Raw genomic sequence first — 14,163 nt, 5'->3', positions numbered from 1 at the left:
AATAGTATGGTACTATGTAGAACTTTATCTGACTTGATATACTGTACTTTCTGTAGGTATGTTAAAAGAGTTAAAAGATGGAAATGACAGGTAAATTGGTTATCAGGTGAAACGACTTGGAAATGTTTTCTCTTACATTTATTTCTGTGTCTGACATTTTTCTACCTCGAACTCAGTGAAGACATTCAGCATTTTTTAATGTGGTCTTTATTAAATAAAAAGATGGAGTGTTTCCAAACCTCCACATCATCTCATCATTATGTTTTGAGTGCGACAGCATAATCTAAATGCAGCTGATACCCAAGATATTTTACTTTTCTCCTCACCCCATTGAAAGTTATTGGAACAAATAATCTTCTCTCTGATATACTGTATGCAGACAGATGTTCACAATGCAGTCTATTTTCCAAAAAGGAAATATTAAAGATTTAAAGATTAGGTTTTTTTATTTATTCCAAATTCCAAAAGGATGAATAAATAAAGGTATTGTACAATGCCTAATCTTGAATATACTCCTTCCTGTAGTTTTTACTTACCTTTATAAGAACGTTAGTCATATCAGGAAATTATCCTTTTTTTAGGTTTTCTAATTATTGGCATGTATTTGATCAAGTTGAGAAGGGCAAAAATGATAAAGAAATCGTATTATTTATTCATATAGATATATTTTTCTACATTTATTTAGTCTGGGAAATGTTCTGCATCATTAAGCCACATTAAATGAAAAACCTTAGGGATTCCTATATTTTAAATGCACCAGGCAAAGAAGCTATAATGTAGGGTTCCTGCATGAGTCAGATGTGAGGAATATCTATCTGAAGATCTTTTTTTCAGAAAGGTGAGAATGAACTATTCCCCAGAGAGAACTGATGGTGCAGCATGACATTTTTAGGGCAGATGCTGGAGTTATAGATGAACATCAGATGTTATCCATTACTCTCAGGAAATTGTTAAAATAACAAACACCTAGTAAAACTCCAAAACAAAGCATTAATTTAGAATCACGCAAGGAGCCCTAAAACATGTTGATAAGGAAAATCTGCTAGATTCAGAGCAATGCACACAACTGACCAGAAACTAGTAAAAACAGAATTGAATAAATGCTGAATAACAGCATTACAACAGTCAGTAGAATATTCAAATACACAAAAATATATTAGAAACCCACAGGAATTCCTGAAATGTTGTTGGTTGTAGAAACTGGACAGACAAACTCCCATTAAGGCATTTGAACTTCCATGTTCATCAACAAGTGTCAGAGTCACCACGCAACCCTGCACTCGCCGCCACATTCCAACCTGCACTGCTCACTGCAATTTATCTATTATCCCACCACTCTTTCCTCCCTACTTAAGCCTTTCAACTGCACCTCTTCACGCTCACTATTGAGGTTTACGCACAGAGCTCTTCTCTTCTTGTCCCTAATTTTCTCAGCATTTCTCGACCTCTAGGATAACGAATCTTTGCCCTCCTTCTGACTACGGACCTGCCTTTCGATTTGGATTTTGGTTACGGGATACTCCCTCTCTTCCACCCCTTACCCCAACCCCGCACAGGGTCCTAATTTCTATCTACGGGTGCCCTGACAAATAGTAACTAATTCATGTTCATAACAACTATTTAGAACGTTATTTCCTAACTTGTTTAAAATCACTCCATTCCAAATCACATAGGGAGGTCCACTGGGAAATCCACACTATTTGTTCACCAGTCACATGTTCTTCTGCGAAGCTGCAAATGCTGAGAGCTTTGTGTTGAAGAAAAAAGGTACAGTATGACCCGATGTGACTTGAGGAGAGTAGGACCAGTGCCGCCTTTTATGTCTTGAGCTGTTGCTTAGTTAAATTAGAAAGCAAAATCAAATTTACATACAGTGGAGGCTTTGAAAATCCTAACAATTTCAGGATATATGACTGGTGGTGATACAAACAGCTAAAAATAAACAAGAACAAGAAAGGGCACCACCAGAATACTACAGTATATGAGTTAGTAATACTAATCCGTCCATCATCCTTAGTCACTTCAGGAGGATTGTGTTGAGCTGGAACCTAACTGGCCAATTGGAAAACTGGGGAAAACCCCTGTGAACTCAGGGAGCAGATACAACCTTTACAGTAGGTCACAGGAGAGTGTTGTTCACTTGGGAGAGATAAGGAGTGAGATCGACTAAGGGTATAGAGAAAGGGGGAGCCCAGCCTCCTGTAACTAGTGCCCCCCTTATATAGGGTGCAGAGGTGGAGAAGAAGTGCCAGGCAAAGGTCAGAGGTCAACCACAGAGTTCAGTGTTCCAAGTGGAGAGGAATGCAATAGTACTACTGATGTTAGTATTGGTATTAGTACTAGTATTAATATTAGTAGACATATGTGCCAAAAAGTAGTACCTTTATTGCAGCAAGCAAATGATTTGTTTAGTATAGTTTGCAGACTGCAACAGAGAAGCAGAGCTTCCTCACAGAAGCAATAGAGACATTTTATATTTTGGAATCACAGTGTGTAGCTGATGAACTGAATGATACAAAACAGAATTGAAACCTGTAAACATTAGAAAATGTCATTTGAAGAAAAGAGTGGCCCAGTAATAATAACTCTTGAACTGTGAAGCATTTTCAGATGACTTGATGAAATCTGTTTTATTGCTTTCTTATTACCTCTCACAAAGTATTATAAAGTCAATGCTGATGGAGGTAGGTTATGTTTTATATTTTCTTCTGTGTGTGTTTTTTCTGCCCATTTTGTTGTCTGACATTTTGCTTATTGGATTTCAGTTAGTGTCTTAGGAAGAATAACTGATTTCCCATCCTTCTGGCTAAAGGCAACTCCCAATTAGACTGAGAAGCTTCAGTTTGTGTATTACAGGCATATATTAATTTGAATGCAAAGTTCAAAATCTTTAAACTGGTGGGTCAGTGCTGGACATTTGCATTCATAGATTCAAAACGCTAATAGTTTATGCAGTATCTTTCCCCTCTCATGACTCCATATTCTGAGCTCATAAATTACTGGTGTCTTGTTTCTGAACAGCTTCCATGTGTAGTGTTATTCTGAACTGTGCACTGGTTTTGGATTTTTAGCACGTTTGTGAAATGCATTGGACATTGACCGGATTATTGCTTAGTCATGGAAATAAAGAAAAGAGAGGGGTGAATGATTGAGTAAGTGGCTCGTGTGACACCCTTGCTTGGCTTTAGGCTATGCATTTATGATGGCTTGACTGTCACTGAAAGCAGGCCATGCCAGTACTCCTGGGTGCAGTCGTGCTTGTATTTCTGTACAGCAGTCCTGCAGATCGTCATGTAATAAACATCCCGGGCTCCTTTCCCCCCCAGGGACCTGAATTTGTAGGAATGTCTGTGGTGAGGATGGACAGTTTTAATACCATATATATGACCACAGGGAATGATAACACTTAGCCGGAAGATATTACAGCAGAAATACAACTTCCGTCCATTTCTTTCCCAGAGCTGGTGACATGAGCCCTACAGCTTTGTTGTAATAACAGCCTCACTATCTAAATAAGCCCCAGTTAAAAGGGCTCTAATTATAAGTAAGATAATCATATAAATAACTACAACAAATGTTAAAATGTTATATTTTTTGTGAAAGGGCAATTGTAAAGATGCACTACTCTAAATACTCACTGGTTGCCTTAGACAAGGATTCTTACCTCTCTCCTATGGTCCACTTAAAATAATACAAATGTCTTTTTATTCACAATATCGACATGACTCTTATTCATTAAGTTTTCATGGTTCCATGAAAGGAGAAAAGTAACACAATTAAAGGAATATTGCAGGCAAAAATCTCTTTGAGTGAAGTATTTAATGACTAACATGAAGTGGTTAAGGAATTCAGGTAACATGCAGTAACAAGGGAAATAAAGAGACAAATGGATTTGCATCATTTGATCTCACAACAAAAGAAGCCTACAACACGAAAGAGCTAATGAATATGGCTGTATCATTGGAGAGGAGAGATGAAAGGAGACCCCAGGGGCACTACTATGGACCCAGGAAACTAACTAGCTAACTCAGTAAAAAAAAAATCAGCATTTGGACAAGGTGCCACCAAGCAAGTCTTCATGTCTTCCAGTACAAAAGTAGGAGTAGAATCAATAGGCCACAGGGACAGTGAATCCCACCCCCTTAGACTGCCTAACATCAGGGCATGATTGACAAGTTTAAAAGCCTAAGAAAAGATCAATGAATTGTGCAGCCTGTGGATCTCTCCACTGTGCTTTTAGCAAACCCTCTTCTGAGGGTACAAGAGACACAGATAGAATAGGAAAGATTTCGCATTCATATAATGGAAACCTGCTGGATGGCATATTTTTGAGCTGTTAATGGTTTTGTTACAAAACTGGAAATCCATTTGACATCAGAGTTAATGCTTAATCTGACCAGTGACCTCATTTTAATGAACAAGCTATTTCTTAAATCCATTTGAACTAATTACAAGAGAAAGAAAATTGTAATTATAATTATATGTGTACATCTTAATGACCAAATTCACTAGGGCCTTAAGGATCCTGGATTAATTACATATGCTAAACAATTTCAAACAGTTTGAAGGGGAATTTCACTGATCTGGGTTCTACACACATGAGAATTAGTAGTTCTTAGCTGTATTTGTAATGACAATAGGTGAGTACATCTTTGCTGGTTTGCTTCCTAAAAGTTATGAGGTATTAATTAAAGAGGTATTTATTGCTCCTTCATATTTTCAGGCTTTCTAATGGAATAGAATGGTTTATACCCTGAAAAGGTTTCCATTAAATAAACTTCAATACAGCATTAATGAAGAGTGAAGTGTCCAATATTGGACAATATCCTACTGGAAAAAGAAAAGGCTGTTTTTCTCCACTTGTTCAATGATCAGCTGCAGTTAAATGAACACGGTATCGACTGCAAGGGCAATCACTCTCTCATGGGCAAGCCTGAAGGGTAGTTTTGAGACGGAAGGAAGGGAATTAGCAGGAGCCTATAAAATGTTGCTTGTACTTTAAATCTTTGCAGACATACTGTAAGTCTGTTTCTCTGAGGGTTCTTGTCAGAAAACAAGCATTTCTGAAGGGGATACTGCACGTGCATAACGGTGGTACAGCTGTAAACACCTCTTATACAACATGATATATATGATTTTACTTAATAACTAGTTGTCCTAAAATGATTTAAGTTCAAGTGCTTTAATTGTACAGTCATTATAATTGTAACATTGCTTCTAACATTAGTATCTCAAAATCCTGTTTCTGTAAATGAGGTATGAAAACTAAATAGAAATAATACAAAAATGAATATTGGTCCATATATTTCTCAGCACCAAGCTTTTTTCCTTTGAAGTAATCACCGATATTCAATATCATTCCCAGCATGTTCGTCCAAGGGAATGACGGAGGCTGACATATACCTTTACATGTAACAACATGAAAGGTGAAGAAAGTGACCTTCTTTATTTTGCTTGGCTCATGTTAATCAACCTTTACCCTGGGCCTGCAAAGGCAACCATGATAACATTTAATAACAAATTATGCATGCATGCAGATCCATACTTTGTTTATCAGTGATGGCTGAATCTCTCAAAGGAGACATTTATTTAACATGATTTTACCATATGTGGAAGGTTGGTGCCACAGCGAAAGAACATTTATCTCTGTATTATTATGTAGAAAATTCATTAAAACAAAGAATTTCTCCAGTGTTAGGGTACATACGTATGGTGATACATAGAGAAGCAGGGAAGATACTGTACACTTCATGCATTTAGGTGGTTTAACATTGGGAAATACAAGAAGCTCTATTACCGTATTACTATTTCTGGAGAAAAATGTTTCATTAGATGAATCTTAATACACATAAGAACACTACATCATTTTTTTTCTAGAAAAAAAAACATTTTTTATAGTTATCTCAGCCTCAGACTTTTGGAAGAAAAAAAATATTTCTGTCTGAATCTTGATGTCTCTGTAATTATGTTATCATACTGTAGTCCTCAGCAGAATTTTGTGAAATCACAAATGATTTGGAAAACAACCTTATTTTCCTTTGTTGCACAATAAAAATTTAATTATGTGTAGACAGCTAAAACTTAAAACTTATCCTTTTCTGGTTTTTGTATAGTTTCAACACCAATGGAATGTTTACCCCAAGACGCTTCCTTTCTTTAAGACCAGAAAGAAAAATATTTTTCTTGTTTTGGAAACATGTATGTGTCAAGTAATGTTTTTACACTTTAAGATTTTAAAAAATATGTCTACACTTCATACATTTTAAACTTGACATATTAAGTCAATTAAAAAAACATATACAGAAAATGTAATTTATTTAGATATATTGGACTCTTTTAGTTTCTTTGTTTGTTCCCTGGGACCACAAAAATGTTCTGGCAGTGTGTGTAGAATACAATGGAGGTCTGGTGGCTTATCTACAGTATGTGTAATAGAAAGTGTTTGGTATGAGCCCATGTTATTGAATGAGATTATCAGAAGTCAAGGGCATGCTATCAGCACTGGTGTGCTTCCAAAGGGAATACTGCTTTATTTGTATTAATCTACAGTATCTGCCTTTTGGCGATGTTGGGTCTGGACAAGTTCCAGGATACTCTTGTTAATAATGTTTTACCAGTATAATTGAGTGGGAGGCAGTTTACGTGGTTAGTATACCAGGTTTAGAGCTCCTGTGTCCTGCCTCCTGTCACAAAGTATCAGACTGGTCTGGTACAACTGTCTCCAGCATGTGAGTGGAGGAATAGAGGAATACAATGAAATGTTATCAATGAAAGGTTAATCTTCTTGACTTTAATTTCTTCTTTGTTTAATTACATTCATAGTAACCAATGACACCCTTCGGATACTATTTAGAGATGTGCCCCTCACAAGATATGTTCCTGATTATGTTTTGTTAGTTTCTCTCTATAAATGATGTTATTATTATTGAGAAATATAGGGGCAATAGATGATGGGGTAGAATTGTGCATTAAAAATTAAATTAATGTGTGAAAACCAGTCTTGTTTTCATATACAGTATATCACTATGATGTTCAAACCAGACTTATTTTTTTAACTTCTGGCCTAATCCTTGATGGATTGTTGAGATACTGCCATGAATGGGCAATTGAATACCCATGTTGCTATCAGATTGTCATACTAAATTCTGCAGATTTGTAGTGAGTGATAATTCTTCTGCTGGTATTTTAATATTACACTATTAGAAAACGAAATATTTCTGATTCAGTTTCAGGCTAAATTGGAGGACTGTCTTGATTTGAACTCTGGCCTATTGATGACCCCTGCATTCTATGGTACTCAGTCAAGAGCTTCATTAAAGATAATTCTACTTAATTTGCCCCACAATTGCAAATGTAAGTTTTTTAAATGTTAGTAAATAATAATCAAATGATAGTAATATTACTAAATTGAATGCCCAGCTGGCATTTTTAAACAAATTCACTCAACATGTACCTTTTTCTGATCAGCCATATTAGAAATGCATTGAATATGCTGTTTAAACATTGTGGCTACCAGGATCTAGACAGAATCATTACATTAGCAGTAGATGACTCAGACATTTATTCACTTTGAGACTCAGCAACAGTGAATTGCATGTGATTCCTAAATTGTTAAATATGCTGATTGGATGCTGGGCAGATCCCACTCCATGTTTCGTCTGTTTTTGTTCTGAATTATACAATTTGAAAATTCAATAGGATAAGGAATAGATTTCTACCTAGCCTCTTAGGTATTGTACTGGAGGTGCTTATATCCCTGTCTGAACTTAAACAGGTAATCAAGACATGACAAAGGATTGCACTGATGATATTCATTTGAATTCTATATGCCATTTTTGGTTCCAATTAGGTCCCCTTCTTTTTGCAACAATAACACTATTCTTAATAAAAATGTTAATACTTCTGTTATACCGTATTATTTTAGTTCAGTAGCCTGACCAAACCCTAATTAATTTAAAAATAGATGCTTGATTTGGATGACTTGTTTTATTGTCTTCACTGTCTTGTCTGACAGAAAGGCAACCTAATGTCTAAGGACAGAATCCTCCTCCATTTCAGGGAATGGGTCAGGGAGCTGCTGCAAGGATGATATTGGGGTGTATGTAGGGATGTGAGAAAAGATGTGAAAGAAAGTGTTTAGGAGGAAATATATTTATATGCAGGAAATTGCAAGTGTGTGAGATTAGGTTTGGACATTCTCCTAAACATTCATTGACATAGACAAAGATCCTGCACTTAGGATGAGCTATCGTCCCATATCTCTGATTTACTCTGATGCACAGCTGTAGGGGAGCCATGGTAGCTCAGACTGCAAGGGTGTCTGGCTCCTGACTGGAAGGTCCTGGGTTCAATCCCAGGTAGGGGCAAGCAATTTACTGTAGCTTGCTCTAATTCCTTCCAGATGGCTCCCAGGTCCACTCAGCCTGCTTTCCAAATGAGTACCAGGGGTTACTCCATCTGGGGGTATCACCTCCACCTCCAGTGTCAGATGGTTGATAAAAATGGCGGCCCTTGCCCCTCATTCCCCCATGGGCCTTTATGGCCTGAAAAGGGGACCTAACTTACCTACCTACCAAAGCTTTATGCTAAGGTGCCATGTTGCCAGATATTGACTTTACTGACCAAATTAGGAGTCTTTGGTATGACAAGCATTATCGAAGGAGTATATGGTTTTAGATTCACATATCATCAATTTAGTTAAACTTTTAAATTCCAGCTGTTCAGAAATTGAATTAACAGGCAACAAGTGCTCTTGTCAGTTTAACCTACCTCATCAGTTAGACTTCACCCATCTGGAGGATCATGGTTTTTCTTGGAGTTCATTGGTCCAAGTTTGCTTTGTTTCCATTAAACTTTGCAATGGTAAAATCTGGCCGACTCCACTTGTGGTGTTGGTGAAAGGCTTCCTTTGGTTTAATTTTTTTTCTTTTTTACATGCCATCATAATAAACAACTTTAACTGTATTTTTGAGTGTCCAGATGTGATTACATTTGGATGTGGTTACAATCCAGGTTTCCTCTTCTTTGGTCCACCTTTCTAAACAAGGCTCCTCCTTGCTCTCACCTACGTAGTACTCTTACTAAAAGTTAAATGTTAGTGTTGTTTTGTTATGTTCTCTTTTGGAAAAAAAAGATACAAAACTGACCTGCAAAAAGCCAATCTTCAGCAATTTATTTGAGTGGAGTGGTGTAAAAATAAAAAAAGAATGCATGTAGGAGGAGGGCACAGTGAGGGTGTTACTTTAAAATCTGCAAAGTGAAATATAAAGTGATCATGTTTCTATATTTTGAAACTGATTTCATTTAAACTTGTTAAGCTATTTTTCCTTTTTGTATTTTCGCTATGAAGAAAACAGTTTTTGCTTCTCACAACCAGAACAGATGAGACCCTTTGCTATCTCTCCTCTCCCCCAATTTAACTTCTTTGGCAGTTTTCCAGTAATCCCCGGCGTTTTTCAAAGGGCAGCATTACACTATACAGTCTCTGTACATCCTTAAGTTAACTTTGAACAACACATACTGTAAGAACCATAGTACCCCAGTGAGGAAGATCAATAACGTTTACAATGTTGATCAGTTATGTTTTATTAAGAATTATAGTTGTACCAAAAGTCCTAATTGCTTATTAGTCCATAAACTCCATGAACACATCTACTCCATTATGGTAACGTCTTTTAACAAGCCACGACATTCAGACAGAATCCCAGGCTAGTGAAACCAGTCATAGGCTGAGGAAAAGGAAAAGATTACAAGATGAACAATTCCTCTTGCCAATTATTCTTCCCTAAGCACAACACTGTGATTTCAGAGCTAGCTGCTGACCTTTAAACTCATTTGTTTGTGACTTTGTCGGCTTAATTCCCTAGGGTGGGTCAACAGATGACATCTTGCACATGACACAAATTTTCATTTTAGTACTACAATGACTATAATACTGAACGTTTTCGGTCAGGCTCCATACTAGGTGATTCTCTGTTAGCTTTCAAGTTTATAGATTTGATTTGTGAATGCTCGCGTGACTGCTTTTAACTATTTTCTTTTTCTTAGCAGTGTGACATGCAGAAGGTATAACTTCAGGTTCTTCCTGTGACTCATATGAAGTTATCTGTGGGGTATAATGTATGAAGAGCATGCCTAATGATTTCCCAGTGTGGTTATACAGGAATGACACATCTATCATTAAACTTCAAGGTCTTTGTATGTTCCACCTACATCCTGCTGGTCATACGTCTGCCTTCACAGCATCAAAGATGCTCATTTTACTCATCGATCATCGAAATGGATTTAATCTTTTTTTTAAAAAAAGTTATCAGCAGGCAGAGAAAAACAACCACACTAGACTTTCAGTTTGATTCCAACAACAAATTAAAAAGTTTTCAATGATTATAGTGTTTGCACACTTTATGAATTGTTTTGATGACTCATAGTTCATACTGAATATCACTTTCCAGAAATGTCTAAAGCCTTTTCTTTCCTTTTTCTAAATCTGCTTTCCTTTTAATTCAAAGCTTTGTTTCCAAGGAGGCATTTGGTATGTGCATTTCTTTCTATACAAAATAATGGATTTTCATGTTAGGATGGTTCTTAGGCTTTTCTGAAAGTTTCTTTTTAAATGGAGTTTTGGAAGAAAATATCTGGACTTTTCATGCCTTCTTCTCACCGCATTCCCACACGTAAACGCACACGCACTAATTACACTCCAGCCCTGAGCACTTCGGCTAAACGACTCCATCCCTGCAGATCAGCCAACCACGACACCTCCTCAATCAACGCACCTTCCTCTTCGCACAGTACTTAAACCCTTCTGAACCCTCTGCTCGTCGCCCGGTATTGGTTGTATGTTAGTTCACCTGCCTCGCCTTTGTTACTCTTTGCCTTCTGATTCCTTGTTGCCTACCTCGGAACTCTCACCTCGACTTCCCCTACTGTCTCGCCCCCTAGGACTTGGAAACGCACTTGTTGTTCTCCTCTTTTCGACCTTTGGATTTGCCTACTCGACTTTGACCTCAGCCTAGCCCTTCTCTGGTTTGCATACCCTCTCTCTTGCCTTTTTCCTCACGGACCTCGGAACCCGACTCGGACTTCGCCTCTTGTTTTTTTTATTATTAAATAAAAGGATAAGATTTAATTGATGCTTCTTAAATAATTTGGAGATTTTTTCATACTGTGTGAACAGCAGTTTCATTTGAACAGTTTTCACAAAAAATGTAACTTACTGAAAACTGAAATGTGAACACATTGATTCGATCTGTTTATACTGACAACTCACTTGACACGCATAAGTAAAATTAAATAAAAGATATTCCAGTATAAGGATAACATTTTACCAGAAAGATTCTAGAAAAAAATATAAACAGAGCTTTGATTACACCCTGCAATGCCATCTCTTCTAAGATTGAAGTCACAGAGTCATTTTGGTCCCAAAAGAATTGATTCAATCATGTCGAATAGAAAGGTTACCTTTCCTTTAACGGTCTCTGCTGTATTTTACAAGAAGTCATCTTTAATATTCAGAAAGAGCAAGAACTCACTCCTCTATCTCTGGCGAACTTTCTGTTGGCACACAAATGTGCTGTACATCAGGTTTTGATAGATTTTTATACTGTGCACATATCGTTTCTAAGAAAGCAAAGGTATAATTACTGGACTTCTTGTAAAGCTGTCATATAGTAATTAAACAACAATGAAAGGCATGTTATAATTGTACAAAACTTACAATGTGTTTTAAACCATTCTGTCCTCAAGGCATTTTTTCAATGCGAATGGAATTTTTAATGGTCACAGCATTATAGGACTCCTGTGTCCTGGCTCCTGTCACAACTTGAAAGGCACACTGACTTTTGGAGGTCATGATGTAACCTGTTGTAAAAAAAGGTCAATAAAACTAGTGATTAAAGAAATATAAAAACATATTAGTAATGATAAACAAGTGTGAAGATGCTTTCAAGCAACCCCTGATGCATTGCCTATGTATGATAAATGTTAGTTGGCCTGGTTTAAGCCTTTTGATGTTCATTCTGTAAGGGTGTAGAGTGACATAATACTCTTGGCTCAGCACTAGTGCATTATACAGGCCCCATTAAATGCAATTATAATATAGTACATCAACATTTTTAGAAACTGACACAAGAATTTATATTTTTAAAGCCCTGACTTTTAATCCTTGTTGGAAATGGAGGACCAGACTGACTTGCAGAAGTAATTCTGTATATTTGCAATAAATACCTCAGATCATGGATTACTTTTATTAAAGACCGATGCTCAAAAATAGCTCAGAATAATATTTTACTTAAATAGTGGGCTGACTGTTTTTTGTGCTGGAAGTACTTTTTCTATATTACTTCCCCCACACCTTCTCTGGTGGTACTTAGTCAGACAAGTCAAGGTGAACCAAAAGACATTAATATCCCTTTTAACCGTCAGACAGAATACAAATGAAGTGCAATTAGACATACGGATATACAGTAGCTCAGACAGTCACTTAGTATTAGCTGAACTTGCACAATGGATCACTGGATGGACTGCATCTCATTCGTATGCAGTTAGGGAGTCTGCAGGGACATTTTGATCGACTCCAGCCATTACAAAGATGTTAACAGAAACTCTCCAGGAACTAAAGGCAAAGAAAAAGGATTGAGCTGGAGTCATCTAATTGACCTGTATTAATAATTCAGATTAACTCACTGTAAAGCTACAATTAACTCGCACCTGTACTTCATTGGATGGTTAAAGTATAACAAAATGGTAAAAAAAAGAAGACAATTTAGGTTTCTTTGTCTGCTTGAAAGAGAAAAACAAACAGAGCTGCAATCCTGTGACTTAGATAAGGGATTCTGTTGTTGCATACTCAGCCCAAGATCCCATAAGCTTTGAACAAATCTGAACTGAGGAAAGGTCAAGGTGTGGGAAAACCTGTCATGATTGTGTACCCTTTGAATGCCAAGATAAGCTTCCAGCTCAGTCAAACTTGTAATCATTTGCTTTAGCTGGGAACCAGCTTTTAAATACATTGTTTACTTGCTCCTGCTGGTGGGGTGTTTTTTTTTAATTGTGTGATATTGCACTGTGGTAACATTACCATATATGATGAAATACTTAAAAAATCACACCCCACCAACCCAAACAATATTATTGCAACAAACATGTATTTTTCTTCTGTACAACTGAGGCCCAAGTTGTTTTCTTATATGTTTTTTAGCTGGCTTATTAATACAAAGTTTGGTGCTGCTCTTTAGTCTGTTTTTCACTTCCATAAGCAGGACATACTGTAGTTCATCAGCTCTAGCAAGGCAGTAGATCCAGCTGTTATTAAGCAGGTGCAGTTAAAGGAAAAATAATAAGAGCCCAAAGCATAAGTAATACAAATATGGGTCTGATTCGCATGTGCTTTTCTTTTATAGAAACATTAAGCTTTTGGCAAACACTCCTGCCTGGCGGTGATGTATACATACATTCTTTTTGTAAGCATAGTTGCTTATCGATTTGATTATCTACAGCATCTGTATAGTACAACAAAAACAAATGCAAATTGCTGTCTTTGTCTTGGGAATTATCCTTAACACATTATGCAAACTGCCTGGAAGCCTGGAACCTTCTGATCTGTGAGAAATTGGATGTAGTTCAGAGTCATCATTTACTTTTGCTTATCGAAAGCAGTCTCTTGATAATCCGACGTGCCCTTTCTGATGACTCAGCTGTACTGTCATCGGCCATTGAACAATAGGCAAAGGGGGACTCGAGAAAGAGAAATTCATCAGTTTTCTCTCCCAACAGAAACACCAAGTGTGTGTGTTATAAGCTGGCACTGAAAACCTAACAACCCATGGAAGAAAGCAAGGGCAACACTTGATAAATATATTGTACATGGGATGCTGGGAGTCACTGCTTGAATGATTTGCATGATTAATGGATACAGACATTTTGATCTCTCAGAAAATGTTGAATATTAAAGTTACTTACTCGAAGATCCATATGTTTATAGTATATAACCTGGGAAAGTCATACAATACTTAGTATGGTGATAACTTTTGTGGAGGAGACAATGTAGTATATATTTGGAGATGGAACTGCATACAGTACAATAGTTAGCAGCTTTTTAGTCTCAGCCACCATCTTAAGTCTATGTGTATCCATAGGTTATACATTACAACCAAATTACAAACC

Source organism: Lepisosteus platostomus, chromosome 24 (assembly GCF_059453375.1).
Source record: "Lepisosteus platostomus isolate fLepPlt1 chromosome 24, fLepPlt1.hap1, whole genome shotgun sequence".
Lineage (NCBI taxonomy): Eukaryota > Metazoa > Chordata > Actinopteri > Semionotiformes > Lepisosteidae > Lepisosteus > Lepisosteus platostomus.
The sequence above is the reverse complement of the archived record's forward strand: the minus strand, read 5'-3'. Positions refer to the sequence as shown.